Here is a 20347-nt window from a genome sequence, read left to right as displayed (position 1 = left end):
TGACACCTGAGGCTGCCAGAAGCTGGAAGAGGCAAGTCAAGATTCTCCTCTACAGCATTTAGAGGAAGCATGGCTCTGCAGACACCTTGATTTCAGATGTCTATCCTCCAGAGCTGTGAGACAATAAATTTCTGTGCTTTAAGCAACCCAGTTCGTGATACTTTGTTACAGCAGCCCAAAGAAACGAATACAACACCTCATGCTCAAAATAAAAATAATCATTCAATAAATATTTATTGGCCACCTACTATGTGTCAGGCACCATTCTAGGTGCTAAAGATATGGCAAACAAAACTGAAAAAAAAAAAAAAACTCGCTTAGCTCCTACTGGGGAAAAGATCGATAACACACAAACTATTAGGTTTTCATATGGTGATATCTATATGGAAAAAAATTAAAGCAAGCAAGAGTGTGCGTGCGGTGCTCACTCCGGCAGCACATATACTAAAATGGGAACACAAAAGATTAGCATGGCCTCTGCACAAGGATGACGTGTACATTCAGGAAGCGTTCCATATTTTTTATAGTATATTAATGCATGTATGTGGAATCTAGAAAAACGGTATAGGTGATCTTATTTGCAAAGCAGAAACAGAGACACAGACGTAGGGAAGAAACATATGGATACCAAGGGGGAAAGGGGTGGTGGTGGGATGAATTGGGAGATTGGGATTGACATATATACACTACTATGTATAAAATAGATAACTAACGAGAACCTACTGTATAACACAGGGGACTCTACTTGGTGTTCCGTGGTGACCTAAATGGGAAGGAAATCCAAAAAAAGAGGGAATACATGTATACAAATGGCTGATTCACTTTGCTGTACAGCAGAAACTGACACAGCAGTGTAAAGCAACTATACTCCAATTAAAAAAAAAAAAAGCGTGTGTGTGTGTGTGTGTGTGTGTGTGTATGTGTGAGGGTACGTGCGCACATGGGTGCATACGAGAGCCCAATTTAAGATAACGGGGTCTAAAAAGTCCTCGTTGTGAGTGAACACCTGAGTATGTGAGGGGTGAGTAGTCATCAGGGGATAGAGGATTCCTGGCAGAGGGGTCAGCAAGTGCAAAGGCCCTGAGGTCGCAACATTCCTGGTGTACTCCAGGAAAGGCAAGGGGGTGAGAGCCTGGATGGAGCAGAATGTGCAAGAGGAAAACTGGTAAAAGTTGAGAGCAGAGAGTCAAAGAAGGTGTGGGTGGCTGGACTGTGTGTAGACCCTTGTCTATACTGCAAGAACACTGGCTCTACTGAGTGGGTCCAGGAGCTTCGAAGGGCTTTCGACAGAGGACTGACATGATCCAACTCACTCTTTAACTGGATCACCTTGATTGTTTTGTTGAGTGTAGGCTAAACTGGGCCACAGGGGAAGCACAGAGATACCACTTGGGAGATTACAGCAATAATCGGGATGAGAGATGACGGTGGCTTAGAGCAGGGTGGCAGCAATGGACATGATAAGAAATGCCCTGACTGTGTATTTTGAAGGTAGACGCGAGAATGTTTGCATCTTTAATGATGTCTTTGGGACCACAATGTAATGTCTTAACTTCCCAACTAGATTGTAAGTTCCTTGTGGGCAGGACCCAGGTCTTATGTGTCTCCAGGGACTTCTCCAGTCTTGGCCCTGGCATCTTACAGACAGCAGGTGCTGCATTTAAAACACATCTTCTTGATCTTTCAATAAGAAGGAACTAACTTCTTAGTTCCAGAGACCCACCAATGTCATGTGAGTATGATTCCAGAACACTTGCCATTTGAGTCAATGACCAACTATGTGAGAAAATGTTTCCTGGGACAACTCCAACCTTTATCCCTTGCCAACAACCCTCCAACACATAACTTTATTGCTGTAAATTCAACTATATTCAAATATTCCAATAGTGTGTTATTAAGCCTTGGGCATTTTTAAATTCCACAAATTTTACTTAAAGTGCTCTTCTGGTCTGAAAACAAAGAAAACCCGAAAGAAAAAGATATAAGTTGGAGGATTCATGTGAATAGAACTGAGAATAAAAGCACATTTGATTATTGGCACAAGTTTCTTGAAGCAAAAGAGGGAAAAAAAAGGACTGTTTCCTTCTGAAGATATTGTCTCAGAGATTTATACAAGTGTTCAGGGGATCTGATAACTGATTGTTCATTCTCTAAAGCAAAAATTAACTGGCAAAGAGAACTCTTCAGCATCGAGATGTCAGGCAATGTGATATTTGGCATCAGAAGCTAAATGTGGCACTCCAGTTCAGCTCCTTGCATGACAGCGGTTGTAATTTCCAGCTACAGTAACTGAAAGTTTATTTGGATTGCTAATTTTTCAGGTAAAGGAATGCTGGGGTTGATTAGTAGTGAAAATTAGGTAAGGGCACCCTTCCGCACTTGCTAAGACACGTGACAGAGAGTGGACCCAGTACTCCAGTGGGATTCAGCACATCTGGTTTTCATTTGGAAACAAACCTACTTGTTTTACAGGTTTGTGCCTCTGTCCCATTAGCTGAGAAATGGGAACCAGGTGATAGGCTGAACTCTTCCCCATCTCTAGAGATGGGGCTATTTGTATAAGCACCTCAGTGAGCAGACAACACTGGGAAAGTTTGGGTAGCTCTGTGATTTGTCTTCAGATGTCAAACTGATGTTCTTCTGATTCGAAACCAGGGCAGACAGGTATCATTCCTAATCAGACACCAACCCAGCCCCTGGGCATGAAGAGATTTAGAATGGAGAGAGAAACTGCAAGTAGAAAAGCATTTTAGGTCTTTCGGGAAATACATATCCAAAGCTTGGCAGAGAAATACAAATAAAAATAGTTGTAGGCCAGTTTAGGAAGACAGCAAAATAAAGCAGAAAAACAAAAAGAGAGGAGGTGTTGATACAGAGGTGGGACAGGAAATAAAGGTAAAGGGAGAGAGCTGAAAGAAGAGGAAAGACACAGGGTGGAGAGAGGGAAGGTTGGAGACACATAGAGAAGAGTTTCCTGACATTACTCCTGGCTACTTACACAATCCCACAGTGGCTAAAGCAAGCTCTCCCATGAAGACGGAAGGGCATGCAGGTGCTTCAAGAAACCCTGAAGTGATTTTGGGCATAGGAACTGGCCTGACTCATCCAGCTCAGATGGACAAACATCCCTGTGGTCTGTAATTTACACTTTTGTCCTCTGTAGAACTTTCAAAGTAGGTGCTCAACTATTATTTGTTGAAGGTGATTGAACAGTGAATATTCCAACACAGTACTTCAAGAGCAAGACAGACCCCTGGTTTCTCCTTTGGAAATTCTGTACTGGCGGGAAAAGTAGTATAGCCCTTTAAGGGAGGCAACACACTGAGGTGAAAATAGTATGAGAAGAAGTCCATATCCAATGGTGGGAGTGGTCAGGAAAAATATTTGGGCTAAGAAAGGTTGCATGATCACAGCACTGAATGGTGGATAGGTTGACATATTCTACACTGTCCCTCCGACAAACACACTTTATATGGTTTATAGACAGATCTAGCAAACAAACAATAAAACCCATTTCTGTAACTGGCTTCTGTCTAACCTTCTGACTCCTACGGCATTATATTCCTGGGAAAAATTTCCTAACAGATCCAACCAGTAGGTTTTAATGTTGAAGGTTCTAGGAAGTCACGGGTCAACGCTTCCTTCTCACAACTGCTTAGTCCTTCTTTGTGACAATATTCTTGGAACTCCGTTGTCACACGGCAGCCTTCTGGGGCTCTGTGCCTCTTCTGATTCCAAAGTGTTTGGGGAATCAAAAAAGAGTCTTCCTATTCCTCATGAAGCTCCTGGCTTCAACCTGGCAAATGCAAAGAGCTGGTCAACCTTCTTTTGCCTTGGATCCCTCTGTACAGAAACAGAGCCAAATGACAACATCCCTGCACAGAGTGTCACCAACAAGCATGTAGTGTGTTCATCCTGAGTACATACAGTTTAAGAACATTAGATTTTTATTCTTTAGATTTGTTTCAAACTATATAGTGTCTTTACTAAAAATGAAAGTTACTTATAATGAGATATGTGCACAGAGAAACGTTGTTATCCAGGTAGTCTAGAAAGACTATCGTGGTATTACTTTTTTTTAATCTAGCAAAATGTTAACAGATGAAATCCCTGTCCCCATGCTAAATGGATACCTTAAAGTGGAGTTCACTCTGAAATTTTACATGTAGTAAAGAATATTGAAAATACTTGTACAATTTGCATACACTGGTCTTTTCTGGATCTGAGAGCATGGAAAATATTTGAATAAGATGATTAGCTGATTTTACTTTCAGGAATGAACACCAGAAGATCTGTAATCAATAATTCAACGTGCCTACAGGAGATGCAAATTATTACTATAAAGTGAGTTCTTTAAAAAACCGCTCATCAACTTTGTGTAGTGACACATGGTAACTAGACTTATCACAGTGATCATTTTGCAATGTATAGAAGTATTGAATCACTATGTTGTGCACCTGGAACTAACACAGTGTTGTAGGTCAATTATACTTCTATTTAAAACAATTGCTCATCAGATTGGCACGGTAATGTGGGGGAAAAGTTACAATCTTGGAACCTCTGACGTCAAGGCCCAGTAAAGGGGGGGATGCAGATAAATGGGCAACAGAGATATAGGATTGAGGGTGTGAACAGTTAAAGTGAGTGGTGGCACAAGGTATCGCAGAGTGATACTTCCCATAACCTTTGGATATATTTACAGAACAAATTTCATTTAATCGGTAACTATTAAGAACTTAAAATATATCAAATACTGTACTACTATGGATATTCATGGTGTTGAGAGGGAATTCAAATGGTAATAGTGAAGCCGAATCTGGTCTCTGTACCTCAACACCGAATTATTTCTTGGAGACAGAGTTTTGGGTGAAGGAGAAAAGAATAGCTTTATTGTTTTGCCAAGCAAAGGGGGCCACAGCGGGCGAATGCCCTCAAGACTGTGTGTCCCAACTTGGAGGGGGTAGTGAGGAGTTTTATAGTAATGGTTCAAAGAGGGCGTGATCAGCTCATGGGCAATCTTCTGATTGGCTGGTGGGGAGGTAAGTGGGAGTCGGCATCATCAACCTTCTGGTTCCAACCCCTCTGGGGTGTACCTGCTTGTGGGCACCATACCTTTTTAAACTTCTCCCACCTGGCAGGGGTTTCAGTATCTGCAAAACAGCTCAAAGATACGTATATCCCTTGTTGGGGAACCAGGACCCTGCCCCAAGGCTGTACTATTGTTTCTTTTGACTGTTCCTCCCTTGTCTCCTGCATCCCCTCCATTCCCTAATTAGCAACTGTTTGAACCTGCCCATAGGAACTCAGGGAAGGTCATGGAGGCTCAATTAAACCTATTTCCTATAATCAAGAAATGGGGGACACAAAGGTTTTTGTGCCCAGGAGCCCCACAGGGTCCTGCTCGGTATTAATAGGAAACCTGATCATCTAGCATCTTATCCTCCTAGTAAAAAAAAATGTTTCTATCTCATGACATTACTTGAAAATTTGAGGGAGATGTCTCATGAAAACAAATTCTATTGCCTGATTCACATGCAAATTGAACCTGATCTACAAATGCCCTATAACCAATAATCCCCCCCCCCATTCTGTTCTTCTTCCTCCTCCTTCTTGTAGGAATGCAGACTCATTTTTACTGATGTACTGATAGATATATAATAATATTGGAAAGGAAGCCACACCTTCAAAGATTTGCAGGACTTAGAATGTGGTATGTAGCAGACAGTGAGAGTCTAAAGGTTGAAAAGCAGCTGATGAGAGCGACCAGGTTAGGAGACTGAAAGGAGGGTGGGCTGGAGCAGAAAGGTGGGAGATGACAGGATAAACTAGGGCAGGTGAGAGAGATAACTAAAGAACTGAGTCAAGGTCAGGAAGAGTGAATGCATGCGGACAGGGGTCCTAGGGCAAGTAGAGAAAGTATAAGCCCAGGTGAAGAGTGAAAGACTGGGTAAAATAATGGGGCATGGAGAAAAGCGCTTTCCTGGGTTCACTGCCCCAGGTAGATGTTCTGTAAACTGAAGGTTTGAATTTTAATATGCCCAGCTGGTCCTCCATCGCTGTGCCCTCAACATGCCGGAGATTCCCACGTCTATATCATCAGCTCAGAGGCCTCCTCTGAGATCCGCATTCACAATCTAGTTCCACGCTCTGCCCTGACATCTCTGAGTTCATCTGGCAGACATCTCCAGCTGAACTTGTCCACCACTGAATCCATGCTTCCCCACCCCAGATCTGTCTCCTTGCACCAGTATTTTCCACCTCAGTAAAGAGCACTGCTATCTCCCATGAATTCACCCAGGAGCCCAGGAGAATTCCTCCTTCCTTACTTCTCCCTTAACCCTCTTCTACTCTTTTTCCAACAGTAAATTCTTTAATTCTACCTCAAACCTTTCCATACCTCGTGTTCATCACTGCTGCTGCCTGATGAATGGAATACTGCCGGCCATATCAGTAAACAAAAGATGTCACCGTCATCAGTGACTGCAGCCAATGCCAACAGTGAGCTGGTGAGCTCTGAGGGGACTCAGGAAGGAAAAGGACACCTGCCATCTAGCAGCCATCAGACTGCAGCCACTCCCCACGGTGAGCCCTGAGGAAACTCAGGATGTGAAAACAGAACACTGGCCCCAGAGAGCTAAGGTGCACGTCAAAGGAACAATTTCAGGGAGCCCAGACTCTTGCATCTTCCCATACACAGAAAAGCGCCAAGTTCCTTAACCTGAGATACCTAGTTTTCCTTAATTAACAATAATCTTTTGATGTTCAGACTAACTGCCCTTTGTTGCAAAACTATATATCTTGGCTCCTCCCCCCTTGCCTCCTCGGAGCAGTTCTCCCAGGGTTACCTGAGATGCTGCCTCCCTGGCTGGAAGTCCTAAAAATTCCCACCAAATAAAACATAACTCGCAACTTTCAGGTTGTGCGTATATTGTTTAGTCAACATACCTTAATCAAGTTCACCATCATTTCTTTGATGAACTATTAAACACCCACTTCCACTCTTCTGCACCAGAATCCATTCTCCACTTTTGAGCAAGGGCGAATGTCTTAAAATGTCATTGTATCCTGTTCATCGTGGTACATTCGTTTACCATGTCCTCCTGTTCAAAATCCTTCAGTACCTGCCTCTTTATTCCCATAGAGAACAGCTCTCTTAGTGACTGAATTCCATGCTGCCTCAGGGCCTTTGCACACATACTTCTGCCTGGGATGCTTTTCACAGAACTGACTCCTTCTCACCCTTTAAGTTCAGCTTAAAGGTTCCATTCTTATAGTTTATCCTTTCTGGAGTAGCTATCCTGTTATTCTCTATCGCAACGTCCCATTTTTCCCTTCAAAAATTAACATTTTATTTATTACTTTTTTTGACTGTTTCCCCCATTAGATTATGAGTTCAATTTGGGCAAGACCTATATCTCTTTTGTTCACTATTGACTCACCAGCACCGGATATACTGCCTGGAACATAGAGGCACTCAAAGATTTATTCAATACATAAAGAAATAAAAATAATCCAACAATGTCAAAGTCTTTTGGGGGTAATGCATGTTATATATTATTTTCCGACTTTGAACATCTAGAACAATTTTTATGTTACCATTTGGACAATTAAAATATGAGTGTCCGGTGATTATTTACCATTGTGGTACCTAATTAGTACTGCTCTTTAATATTTTGCCAAGCTGCCCCCCAAACGAGACTTGAATGGCAAGGACCAAATCCCTAAGTCCATTCATTCGCTCAACAGATGAGACGCAGACACCGTTCTAGGGGCTGTAGCTACAGAGCTGTACAAAACAGGCATGGTGTTCACCCTCCAGCGGACATGGGTTACCCTCACATTCGTTAATTTAATCTATTTGGCAACCTCATGCATCAAGCTCTGTTGACGACAAAAGGTAGATAACAATAAACAGGAATTCCTGCCCTCCTGAGTTCACATGCTTGTGTACATGAGCTTAAATGTGTACATTACAGTACTTAGCCTCTAACGCTGAGATTGTTAATACGTATTTAAGGATTTCATGTCAAAACGTGTTAAGTTGGGAAGGAGTTAGATAATTACGTGTTTGTGAAAATTCAATGCACTTCTCCTTCAATCACAGAAGGCAGCCAAATAAATAAATAAATAAATAAAAATTAAATAAATAAATAATTAAAAAAAAAAAGAAAATGCAAAATCAGAGGTGGGGCAGCCCTGAAGCTCTGATTACCATGTTTCTTTTGAACCCATTTAAACCAGGTAAAAATTGCCCACATCATTTTTTTTTACCCAATCCACCCTACCAATCTGAATGAACTGTCTATGCATAGAAATCTGCCTTAAGAGAGAGAAAAAGAATGTCCGGGGTTGAGAAACTAGGTAAGACAAAGGAGACGGACTAAACCCAAGCCTGCCCTTCAAGAGCTCTGGTAACGGACACCACATTTCAGACATGTGATTTCATTCACAAAGCATTTTAAGTAGTTTAATATGGTGCACTGTCAGATGACGAAGAGCATTCTGGAGTTAAAAAATAAATAAAAACATGCAGTGTAGTCTCCAGCAGAATTTAACTCCAACTAAGGGATGAAACAGAAGAAATGCTGTATGTCTTGACTTGGACATGACTGATGGAGGTGGAAAACTGTCAGAGGATTTGAATCTAATTCTTGGATTTGACATCACCACAAGCAGTTCTGCATTATAGCTGTTTTCTGTAACTGTCTTTCAGAATCCCTATGTTGAATGCAAAGATTCTACCTGAATAATCTCAGAAGAAAACTTTTTTACCTCAAAGAATTGTCTTACATTCAAAGGTCAAAATAAATATGTTACTGTTTTATAGTTTCTGTAACTAACACACAGAGAAAGAAAGAGAGAGAGAGAGAGAGAGAAAGGAAGGAAGGAAGGAAGAAAAAGGAAAGGAGAAAGGAGAAAGAGAGAAAAGAAGGAAGGAAGGAAGGAAAAAAAGAGTTCTGCCATTGAATTACAGAACTTAGAGTCTTTGTTGTTTTTATTTTTAAAGAGATGTGCAATTTATTTTTATTTATTTATTTACTTTTAATTTTTTGGCCATACCCCAAGGCACGTGGGATCTTAGTTCCCCAACCAGGGATCCAACCCGCGACCCCTGCTTTGAAAGGTGGAGTCTTAACCACTGGACCACCGGAGAAGTCCCAGAACTTGGAGTCTTTGCACATCAAAGTTAGAGAGGTCATATCATGCCAATTCCTCATTTTATAAATAAGGGAACTAAGATCCCGAGAGACTGAAGGATTTCCCTAAGTCACCAAGTTCATGAGCAGCACAAGCCAAGATTTACATAGGATGACCCGAAGGGTAAACTCTTCACCCTTCCAGAAAGAGCTGCTATCTCCCTCATCTTCCTCCTCTAGGTTGACCCTTCTCAGTGGACCCCCAGCACATTGTGCCACTCCACCCTGAACCAGCAGCAGCGGCAGAAAGAGCAGGAACCCAGGCCACTGAAGGACAAAGAACACAGAGGAGTCAAGTTGCGCTGAGATGCCAGCCTACTCCTCAGGGCTGACACTTAGGACCTGCCACGGCCTGAGTGTGACCTTGTTTATCTGCTCTGCTCAATGTTAGCTGGTTGTATCCTTGTGTTCTGGGGGAAAATATAATTGCATTTGTTACCGTGTATCTTTAGTCTATGAATGCTATATACTTTCTGAGTTACAGCGAGGTCACTGACACTTAGGAGACTGAAATGCACATTAAATTATATTATTAAAAAAATTATATTATTGGGACTTCCCTGGTGGCACAGTGGTTAAGAATCTGCCTGCCAACGCAGGGGACACAGGTTCGATCCCTGGTCCAGGAAGATCCCACATGCCGCGGAGCAACTAAGCCCGTGCGCCACAACTACTGAGCCTGCGCTCTAGAGCCCACGCTCCACAACAAAGAGAAGCCACCGCAAAGAGAAGCCCGCGTACCACAACGAAGAGTAGCCCCCTGCTCGATGCAACTAGAGAAAAAAGCCCACATGCAGCAGTGAAGACCCAACACAGCCAAAAATAAATAAATAAAAGAAATAATTTTTTTTAAAAAGAAATAAAATACTATATTATTAAAAATAAAATTCCAACACTCCACTTTTGAATCAAATGGGTCACATCCTTCAAAATCAGCACCTATTGTTATCATCTAGTTTCTGGCCTCAGCACTCTACCAAAACTTTTTTGACCTTATGAAATCCATAAGACACACGATCTACTGAAGAAGCATTATAACTGCTACCAAAAGTTAGAAGTTATTTTAGGAAGACTGTGCCTAAAATTGACAAGTTAACATGTGTGGCTGTGCAAGGTGTATCACATTAGTCCACGAACCCTGACTTTTCATTTAGACCATTCAACGCTTTGTTGAATTCCTTTTGCTTATTTTCAGTTCCAAGTTGTTTCATGCATATACAAAAAGTGAAGCAATAACTGTCCACATGTTGGATCCATGAGCAGAGAAAGAACTTCTCAAAAGTTAAATAATGCAGATTTTGTCAATATCATTTGATACTTCAAATGCAAAATAAAGTTAATTCCAATAAGAACTTTGTTTTCTTCATCCAGTTCATAGAATCAAAACTAAATTTTTGGAAATTCATTCTGTTAAAGGTGAAACATCTGACATTACTGTGAATGACCCCTGTAAACTCAATTTAAAAATTTAACAGTGGGGCTTCCCTGGTGGCGCAGTGGTTGAGAATCTGCCTGCCAATGCAGGGGACACGGGTTCGAGCCCTGGTCTGGGAGGATCCCACATGCCGCGGAGCAACTAGGCCCGTGTGCCACAACTACTGAGCCTGCGCGTCTGGAGCCTGTGCTCCGCAACAAGAGAGGCTGCGCTAGTGAGAGGCCCGCGCACCGCGATGAAGAGTGGCCCCCGCTCGCCGCAACCAGAGAAAGCCCTCACACAGAAACGAAGACCCAACACAGCCAAAAATAAATTAATTAATTAATTAATTAATTTAAAAAAAAATTCAACACTGTAGGTGAGGGGAAGGGGGAGGGGGACGGGGAGGGGCTGGGTGAAATAGGTGAAGGGAATTAAGAGGTAGAAACTTCCAGTTATAAAATACATAAATCTCGGAGATATAATTTCAGCATAGGGAATATAATCAATAATATTGTAATAACTTTGTATGGTGACAGATGGTTACTGGACTTACTGTGGTGATCATAATGTATGTAAATGTCAAACCACTATGATGGACACCTGAAACTAATATAGTATTGTATGTCAACTATACTGCAATTAAAAAATCTTAATAAAAAATAGTCTATGAAAAAATTAACATTGTAAATAAAATGTGAAAACATTCAGGCTGAAATAGTTATATATTTAAATACTACACATTAGAATTAAGAATAAACTCTATTTAGCAGAATTTGCTCCAAACTTAGCAGGTACCTAAGAAACTGTAAAGAGTATTTTCTTGTTTATAAATATTTTGATCTACAGAGAAGACTGACTTGGAAATGTCAATAATTTCCAATTTGTTAAGCATAAAATGCAACCTTGAAGATGACAGCAGGCAACTTTATTTAAAACAAAAGAAAAAAAGAAGAAGACCCTACTAAAAAAAGCATGTTGTTCTATAAAATACCAGTGGCTTGGTATTGGAGAAAGTACATGTAGAAAGAAGCAGAATGAGACCACTTAGAGATGGAGAGAGCCAGATGTGGAGTGGCTACTCTTGAGACCAGACACCCTCTGCATTTTGTTTCTCTGAAAATCCCTCATGTCTTTCAATGACCCATTTTTATTTGAGCTCATTTGAGTGGACCTGGTCTTTGCAAACCAAAGACCTGACTTTCTTTACTTCTCAAGAACAACTGCCTCTGTGCTCCACGGCACAGCCCTCCTTTCTCTAAGGTCGTATTTTCACAATGCTGTGATTCTTCATCTACTTAACTAACTTCCTCCCAACCTGTGAGTCTTTAAAGCAAAAACCACGTTCCATTCATTGTCAGCACAATGTCCGATACACAGAAATGCTCAGTAAATACATGGTGAACCAATAAATATTCTAAAGACCAAGAGTATCTTCATTATAATTGTCCATTTCACCAGGAGTGTCTTACAACCTATGGATTTCTTATTTTCTTCCTTATGCACTAGTTTTTGCATTTTCCTCTTTTATTGCATTATACTATTTATCATATTTGAAAAATATTTTTACGTTAATTAATTAGTACACCAGTGAAAGAACTGAAGCATGACGATTAAGATGAAACTAACACAACATTGTATATCAAATATACTTCAATTTAAAAAATAAATTAATTTTTTAAAATACAGTTTCTAAAGTTAAAAAAAAAAAAAAAAAGATGAGCTGCAGCCAAAAGGAAACCATTACAACAAAGTGAGAAAACCCAATGACTTGATGATGAACAGCCAGTTAATTCTGAGACTGAACTATAATATATATGTTACTCTTTGCCTGAAGCTACTGTTTTCCAGTGAAGGTCTAAATATTTACGTGGAATACCATAGCTGGTCTTTGGACTATTTGGCGTGTGCGTGTTATTCAGCTTAGATTCTCCTGCTTCTCTTTGATGACTATGGACGCAGAGACACGAAGAATAGTGGATCTCTCAAGAAAATATGCAACCCTTCTCTAAGAATCTGGAAATCAAGGTTTCAGTCTCAGTGGAGAATAGAACCAAAAAGATACTACGAATAGGAACAGTTTTCCCAATTCTATCGCCAACCTGACCCTGAGGAAAGTTCACAGACTCATCTGCATCCTGTCGCACTCTTCCTAAATCTACATCTATGCATACCATATACAAACTTGTTTAAAATTTGCTAATTCATACTAAAAATGCTTTCTATGAGATAATGATTTCGGCAAAATACTTTATGCACCAGACATGCCAAGAATCATCAAAAATCTGTACCTCACTTTATATGCCACATCACCAGAGGCAAATAAACATACTGGATGGAATTTTGCAAACTAAATGCAGATCAGTAACAATAACACTGTTACTGAAAAAAGTCCCTTTGGACCACAAGTATAAGTAAAAAAAACTCAAAGGAAACTATGAACTGAGTACAAATGATTCACATATCAACCACATTTGCTTTTTCAAAATGTGTTATTTGAAACAGCCGACATAATAAAAATTATAAATTCCACTCAACATGCAACTCAGTGATCCTGAGACACACTTGTTAATACTTAAATTGGTGTGACTTCACTTGCCAAAGAAAGGACTAAATACAAAACTCTAGATTGTAAGACACACACACATTCACATCCAATTGGTTATACAAGCAACCACTGGCAGACTCCACTTATTACCATACTTAAAGACATGCAATTTGAATTATCTTAGTCTCCAAAACAGAAAATTGGTTCCATGAAGAAGCCTACAATTACTTGGAAATGATCAGGGATTAACAATGTATATATTATGAGTGTGTCTGCAGCAAAGAGCGCTTTTAGCTTCAGTCCATCTATATTTTATCTGTATTCTATCCTGAAAGTAGGATTTTTAAACATGCAATTTTGATCAAATGCATGGCCTCCTGAAATCCTTAAAGGCCTGGGTGAGCTCATATTTGCATTTTGGTTCCACTTCAAGAAGAGCTCTTGCCACTATTAATGAAAAGAAAACAGCCATCATGGGAGTGAATGACCCAATTTTCCTCATTCCTTTGATAATTAAAATAGTGGATAAACAAAAACATCGAAACTGTGCTTAATTTTATAAACAATTGCTGTTAAGAGGAGCTTTAATTTTCTTTAAAAGCACGGGGTGATCAGTTAAACAAGCATAATCTGTGAACACCACTTACCTGCCTCTGCCAGAATAGAGGAACACGTGGTGGCAGTGCACTGTGAAGATATTACACGTGGCTACATGTGCTTATTGCATAAGCTTTATGGGGTCATAACTTATCATTTACCCAGTGCATTCGTAAAACATCAATTTAGCGAATGCTTCTGGTAGGGCTCCTCCACGTGGGTATTTCCTGCAGAGGGGTAAATACAGATTCTAAGGCACAATCTCACACTTCCTAAGTCAGACTCTGGAGGTCAGGTTAAAGAAACCTGTCATTTTAGCTTGTTTCTCAAGAGACCTTTAGAGAGTCATGCTGGACCAGTTACTGACTCTGATTTCAGAATCCCTGACCTATTTTAGCCACATCCCCTTCCTCCCTCTGTTGTGGGTTAAACTGAGTCTTCCAAAAAGATATGCTGAAGTCCTAACTTCCAGCACCTCAGAATGTGACCTGTATTTGGAAATAGGATTTTTGCAGAGGTAATTAGTTTAGTAAAGATGAGGTCATACTGGAGTAGAAAGATTCCTTAATCTAATATGACTGGTGTCTTTTAGCAAGAGGAAAGAGACACACAGGGGCAGTGTCATGGGTGACAGAAGCAGAGAATGGGGTGACTGCAGCTACAATCCAAGGAACACCAAGGATTGATGGCCACCAACAGAAGCCAGGAAGGGACAAGGATGTTTATTCTCTCCCGGGTGGACTACTACAGTTACCTTTTCATCCAATGATGATCAGAGTGTGCTTTGAGGACATCTACCTTAGAACCAACTTGGGAGTGCTTAATTTAAGAAAAAAAAACCCTCCATGTTCCTGAGTTCCTCTGACATAGTGTCTCAGAGCCTCCTGAAGGCAGAGTACAAGAATACACATTGTTTTCAAGTACACACGGAACATTCTCCAGGAGAGATCACATGCTGGACCACAAAGCAAGCCTCTGTAAATTTCAGAAAACTGAAATCATATCAAGCATCTTTTCAGACCACAATGCTGTGAGGCTAGAAATCAACTACAAGAAAAAAACTGCAAAATACACAAGCACGTGAAGCCTAAACAATAAGCTACTAAACAACCATGGATCACTGAAGAAATCAAAGAGGAAATCAAAAAGTACCTAGAGATGAATGAAAGTGAAAACACAATGATCCAAAACCTATGGGATGCAGCAAAAGCAATTCTAAGAGGGACGTTTATAGTGATACAATCTTACCTCAGGAAACAAGAAAAAAAATCTCAAATAAACAACCTAACCTTACACCTAAAGGAACTCGAGAAAAGAACAAACAAAACCCAAAGTTAGTAGAAGGAAAGAAATCATAAAGATCAGAGCAGAAATAAACGAAATAGAGACTATAAAAATAATACAAAACATCAATGAAACTAAAAGCTGGTTCTTTGGAAAGACAAATGAAATTGATAAACCTTTAGCCAAACTCATCAAGAAAAAAAAAGGAAGAGGGCCCAAATCAATAAAATCAGAAATGAAAAAAGAGAAGTTAAAACCAACACCACAGAAACACAAAGGATCATAAGAGACTACTATGAACAACTATACACCAATAAAATAGACAACTTAGAAGAAATGGACAAATTCTTAGAAAGGTAAAATCTCCTGACTGAACCAGGAAGAAACAGAAAATATGAGTGAACCAATTACAACTGCTGAAATTGAATCAGTAATCTAAAAACTCCCCAAGAGCAAAAGTCCAGGACCAGATGGCTTCACTGGTGAATTCTACCAAACATTTAGAGAAGAGTTAACACCAAACCTCTGAAAATATTTCAAAAAATTGCAGAGGAAGGAACACTTCCAATGTCATTCTATGAGATGACCATCACCCTGATACCAAAACCAGACAAGGATATCACAAAAAAAGAAACTTAAACTCCAATATCACTGATGAACACAGATGCAAAAATCCTCAACAAAATACTAGCAAACCAAATGCAACAATAATACATTAAAATGATCATACACCATGATCAAATGCGTTATCCCAGGGATGCAAAGATTTTTCAATATCTGCAAATCAATCAATGTCATACACCACATTAACAAACTGAAGAATAAAAACCACATGATCATCTCAAAAGATGCAGAAATATCTTTTGATAAAATTCAACATCCATTTATGATAAAAACTCTTCAGAAAGTGAGCATAGAGGGAAGCTACCTCAACATAATAAAGGCCATATATGACAGACCCACAGCTAACATCATACTCAATGGTTAAAAGCTGAAAGGATTTCCTCTAAGATCAGGAACAAGACAAGGATGCCCACTCTCACCACTTTTATTCAATATAGTTTTGGAAGTACTAGACACAGCAATTAGAGAAGAAAAAAATAAATAAAAGGAATCCAAATTGGAAAAGAAGAAGTAAAACTGTCACTGTTTGCATATGACATGATATTATACATAGAAAATCCTAAAGACTCTACCAGAAAACTACTAGAGCTCATCAATGAATTTGGTAAAGTTGCTGGATATGAAATTAATATACAGAAATCTGTTGCATTTCTATACACTGACAACAAAATATCAGAAAGAGAAATTAAGGAAACAATCCCATTTACCATTGCATCAAAAAGAATAAAATACCTAGGAATAAACCTGCCTAAGGAGGCAACAGACCTGTACTCTGAAAACTATCAAATGCTGATGAAAGAAATTGAAGACAACACAAGCAGATAGAAAGATATACTGTGTTTGTGGACTGGAAGAATCAATATTGTTAAAATGACCATACTACCCAAGGCAATCTACAGATCCAATGAAATCACTATCAAATTACCAATGACATTTTTCACAGAACTAGAACGAAAAAATTTTTAATTTGTATGACCCCGACTAGCCAAAACAATCTTGAGAAAGAAGAATGGAGCTGGAAGAATCACTCTCCCTGACTTCAGACTATACTACAAAGATACAGTCATCAAAACAGTATGGTACTGGCACAAAAACAGACCTATAGATCAATGGAACAGATAGAAAGCCCCAAAATAAGCACATACCCTTATGGTCAACTAATCTACAACAAAGCAAGCAAGAATATACAACGGAGAAAAGACAGTCTCCTCAATAAGTGGTGCTGGGAAAACTGACAGCTACATGTAAAAGAATAAAATTAGAACATTCTCTAACACCATAGACAAAAATAAACTCAAAGTGGATTAAAGACCTAAATGTAAGACTGGATACTACAAAACTCCCAGAGGAAAACATAGGGAGAAGACCCTTTGGCATAAATTGTCACAATATTTTTTGGTTTTGTCTCCTAAAGGAAATAAAAACAAAAATAAACAAATGGGACCTAATAAACTTAAAAGCTTTCGCACAGCAAAGGAAACCATAAACAAAACTAAAAGACAACCTATGGACTGGGAGAAAATATTTGCAAATGATGCTACCAACAAGGGATTAATTTCCAAAATATACAAACAGCTCATAAAGCTTAATATCAAAAAACAAACAAACAAACAACCTAATCAAAAAATGGGCAGAAGACCTTAATAGACATTTCTCCAAAGAAGACATACAGATGGCCAGTAGGCACATGAAAAGATGCTCAATATGGTTAATTATTAGACAAATGCAAATCAAAACTACCATGAGGTATCACCTCACACTAGTCAGAATGGCCATCATTAAAAGTCTACAAATAATAAATGCTGGAGAGGGTGTGGAGAAAAAGGAACCCTCCTATACAGTTGGTGAGAATGTAAATTGGTGCAGCTACCATGGATAACAGTATGGAGGTTCTTTAAAAAACTACAGATAGTTACCATATGATCCTGCAATCACAATCCTGGGAATATATCTGGAGAAAACTCTAATTTGAAAAGATACATGCATCCCAATGCTCATAGCAGCACTATTTACAATAACTAAGACATGGAAGCAACCTAAAAGTCCATCAGCAGATGAATGATTAAAGAAGATGTGGTGTATATATATATACATAGAATATTACTCAGCCATAAAAATGGATGAAGTAATGCCATTTGCAGCAACATGAATGGACCTAGAGATTATCACATTTAGTGAAGTAAGTCAGACAGAGAAAGACAAAAATCATGATATCACTCATATGCGGAATCTAAAAAAATGATACAAATGAACTTATTTACAAAACAGAAATAGAGGGATTTCTCTGGTGGCACAGTGTTTAAGAATCTGCCTGCCAAAGCAGAGGACACGGGTTCAAGCCCTGGTCCGGGAAGATCCCACATGCCACGGAACAACTAAGCCCGTGCCCCACAACTACTGAGACTGCACTCTAGAGCCCATGCTCTAGAGTCTGCAAGACACAACTACTGAAGCCCACGTGCCTAGAGCCCACACTCTGCAACAAGAGAAGCCACCACAACGAGAAGCCTATGCGCCGCAACTAGAGAAAGCCTGCGTGCAGCAACAAAGACCCAACACAGCCAAATAAATAAATAAATAAATAAATAAATAAATAAATAGACTCACAGATGTAGAAAATAAACTATGGTTACCAAAGGGGATGGGGGGGGGGGAGAGATAAATTAGGAGTTTGAGATTAACATATACACACTACTATATATAAACTAGGTAAACAACAAAGACCTACTGTATAGGACAGGGAACTATACTCCATATCTTGTAATACCCTATAATGGAAGAGGGTCTGAAAAAGAAAGTGTGTGTGTGTGTGTGTGTGTGTGTGTGTGTGTGTGTGTGACAATCACTTTGCTATACGCTTGGAACTAAACATTGTAAATTAACTACACTTCAATAAAAAAAAAAAAGAATCTGAATACTTCAAAGAAGTCTAGGCTACTCCAGCAATTATAATTAGTCTTCCTACCCTGTCTAAAAGAATAGAGTTTCCTGATTAACTTGATTTAGAGTTAATTGAGCATTATTCAGCAATCCTTTGACGTCAACATTTGTTGTGGAAAAGTGTTGTACACTTTCAGTCCAAATTCTTTAAGTAACTGAACTCAATAATGCTAATTGTGAGTCACTGTATATATAGCAAACACATTTGGGCCCTGTGGATATTAGAGGGAGACTAAGAGAAAAAGAGAATCCTTTTTTAATTAAAGACAACTTAATATTGTCGACTAGAATTTATTATCACTACTTCACATAAAATCAGGAGTAAAATAGTCTTCTATATTTACAAAAAAATACAGCACACCATCTTTATTTTGTTCATTTCACTTTTGATGAGGAAGGATACAAGAGATTTTCTTGAGAATCATTACTCAAGCTCTGAAGTTCTTAACTAGCCATTATGACTCCTTGGATAAACATAAAATGTCAACATGCTCCCCAAATGCACATGTGCATATGCAAAATTTGTATGCAACTTGGAAATCAAGGTTGAAGACAGGACTTAAATTTAGGTGATGGCTACTGGGTTGGAATGTGAATTGACTCTACCATGTTCTAGAAGTTATCATGCTTTTATAATACTCCTTGATAACCATTTGAAGAATAGCCATCAGTTATTTTTTAAGAGATTATAGATGATCTGTTTCTCGGTGTTTTTTATTAAAACACTCCCCCTTCTATTGCTTTCTGTTTGGCTTCTACTTACACTCCCTGTGTCTCAACTTCTGGAAGACATATTAAAAATCAGGAAGAAATATTTTGATTTCACACTGCAACTTCCCATGTTATTATAAGCGTTCTGAATCATCACCAAATTTCCATCGAAAATATAAATGAGAAGGTAGGTCTCAAGAGAATAGTGTTATTTTACCCAAATAACAAGTTTGAAGTAATTGGTTAATTTTGGGAAATAGCATTTCTTCATTAGTTCTTTGCTTTAGGGTGCTGGTTAGTTTTAATAAAATCCCAAACCACATTGGCTTTAAAATAGAAAGTTGATTTCTTTGCTCATTTTTAAACACACTATGGGGAAAAGAAAAAGAATTTCACAATTCTGTTTTTCAGGCAAGTTTTTAAGATATATGAGAGAGAGAAAAATGAGTTCCTTTGCTAGCTTAATTAAGCCTTGTGTGTATACATGGCGTGCCAACTCTAAGAAAAATGCCTTTGTCACCTCCAGCATCTCTCCCCACTCCCCCCACTCCCAATCTATGTCTCCTTACCTCAAACCTAGAATGTAGAAATAGACTGTTAGGAGACTTCTCTACCCATTCAACTTCTTATTATCCCTGGATATACTACATGCTATTGCCGTATTAATCTCATAGCACTGTTCGAATCTTACCATGCGTTGGCTCAAAAACTTATATTTGCTCTCCGATTGCCTTCAAAATTAAATATAACTCCTTGGTTCAGACATGTAAGACACTTTAAATGTGTCACCAAAATATATCATTCTCTTGCTCTTCCTAGATGAGTTTCTCTCTTCTACTCACATTCTATTCTTGAATTTGAATTGTGCTTTTAGACTTTCTAGACCTTTCAATTTTGTCATTCCTTGCTCCTGGCATGATTTCTCTGTCAATCTTCACAACCAGAGAGGATCTATTCCTTATGGCCCAACAAAAATACCAGTTCCTCTAGAAGTCACTCAGGTCCCCATAAGGACAGGATCTCACGCTTACA

General features: G+C 39.1%; 1 protein-coding gene and 1 non-coding gene across 4 annotated transcripts in view; one reads left to right on the top strand and one right to left on the bottom strand.

The window, feature by feature from the left end:
* Positions 1 to 20347, bottom strand: part of FBXL7 (F-box and leucine rich repeat protein 7) — a 436417-nt gene that overhangs the window by 205593 nt on the left and 210477 nt on the right. The gene's annotated exons all lie outside the window — the stretch shown is intronic.
* LOC114238617 (U6 spliceosomal RNA) lies at positions 421 to 522 on the top strand. The gene has a single exon (XR_003623933.2). It is a non-coding gene; the product is annotated as a U6 spliceosomal RNA (small nuclear RNA).

The sequence above is a fragment of the Balaenoptera acutorostrata genome, chromosome 2 (assembly GCF_949987535.1).
Source record: "Balaenoptera acutorostrata chromosome 2, mBalAcu1.1, whole genome shotgun sequence".
Lineage (NCBI taxonomy): Eukaryota > Metazoa > Chordata > Mammalia > Artiodactyla > Balaenopteridae > Balaenoptera > Balaenoptera acutorostrata.
The sequence above is the reverse complement of the archived record's forward strand: the minus strand, read 5'-3'. Positions and strand labels throughout refer to the sequence as shown.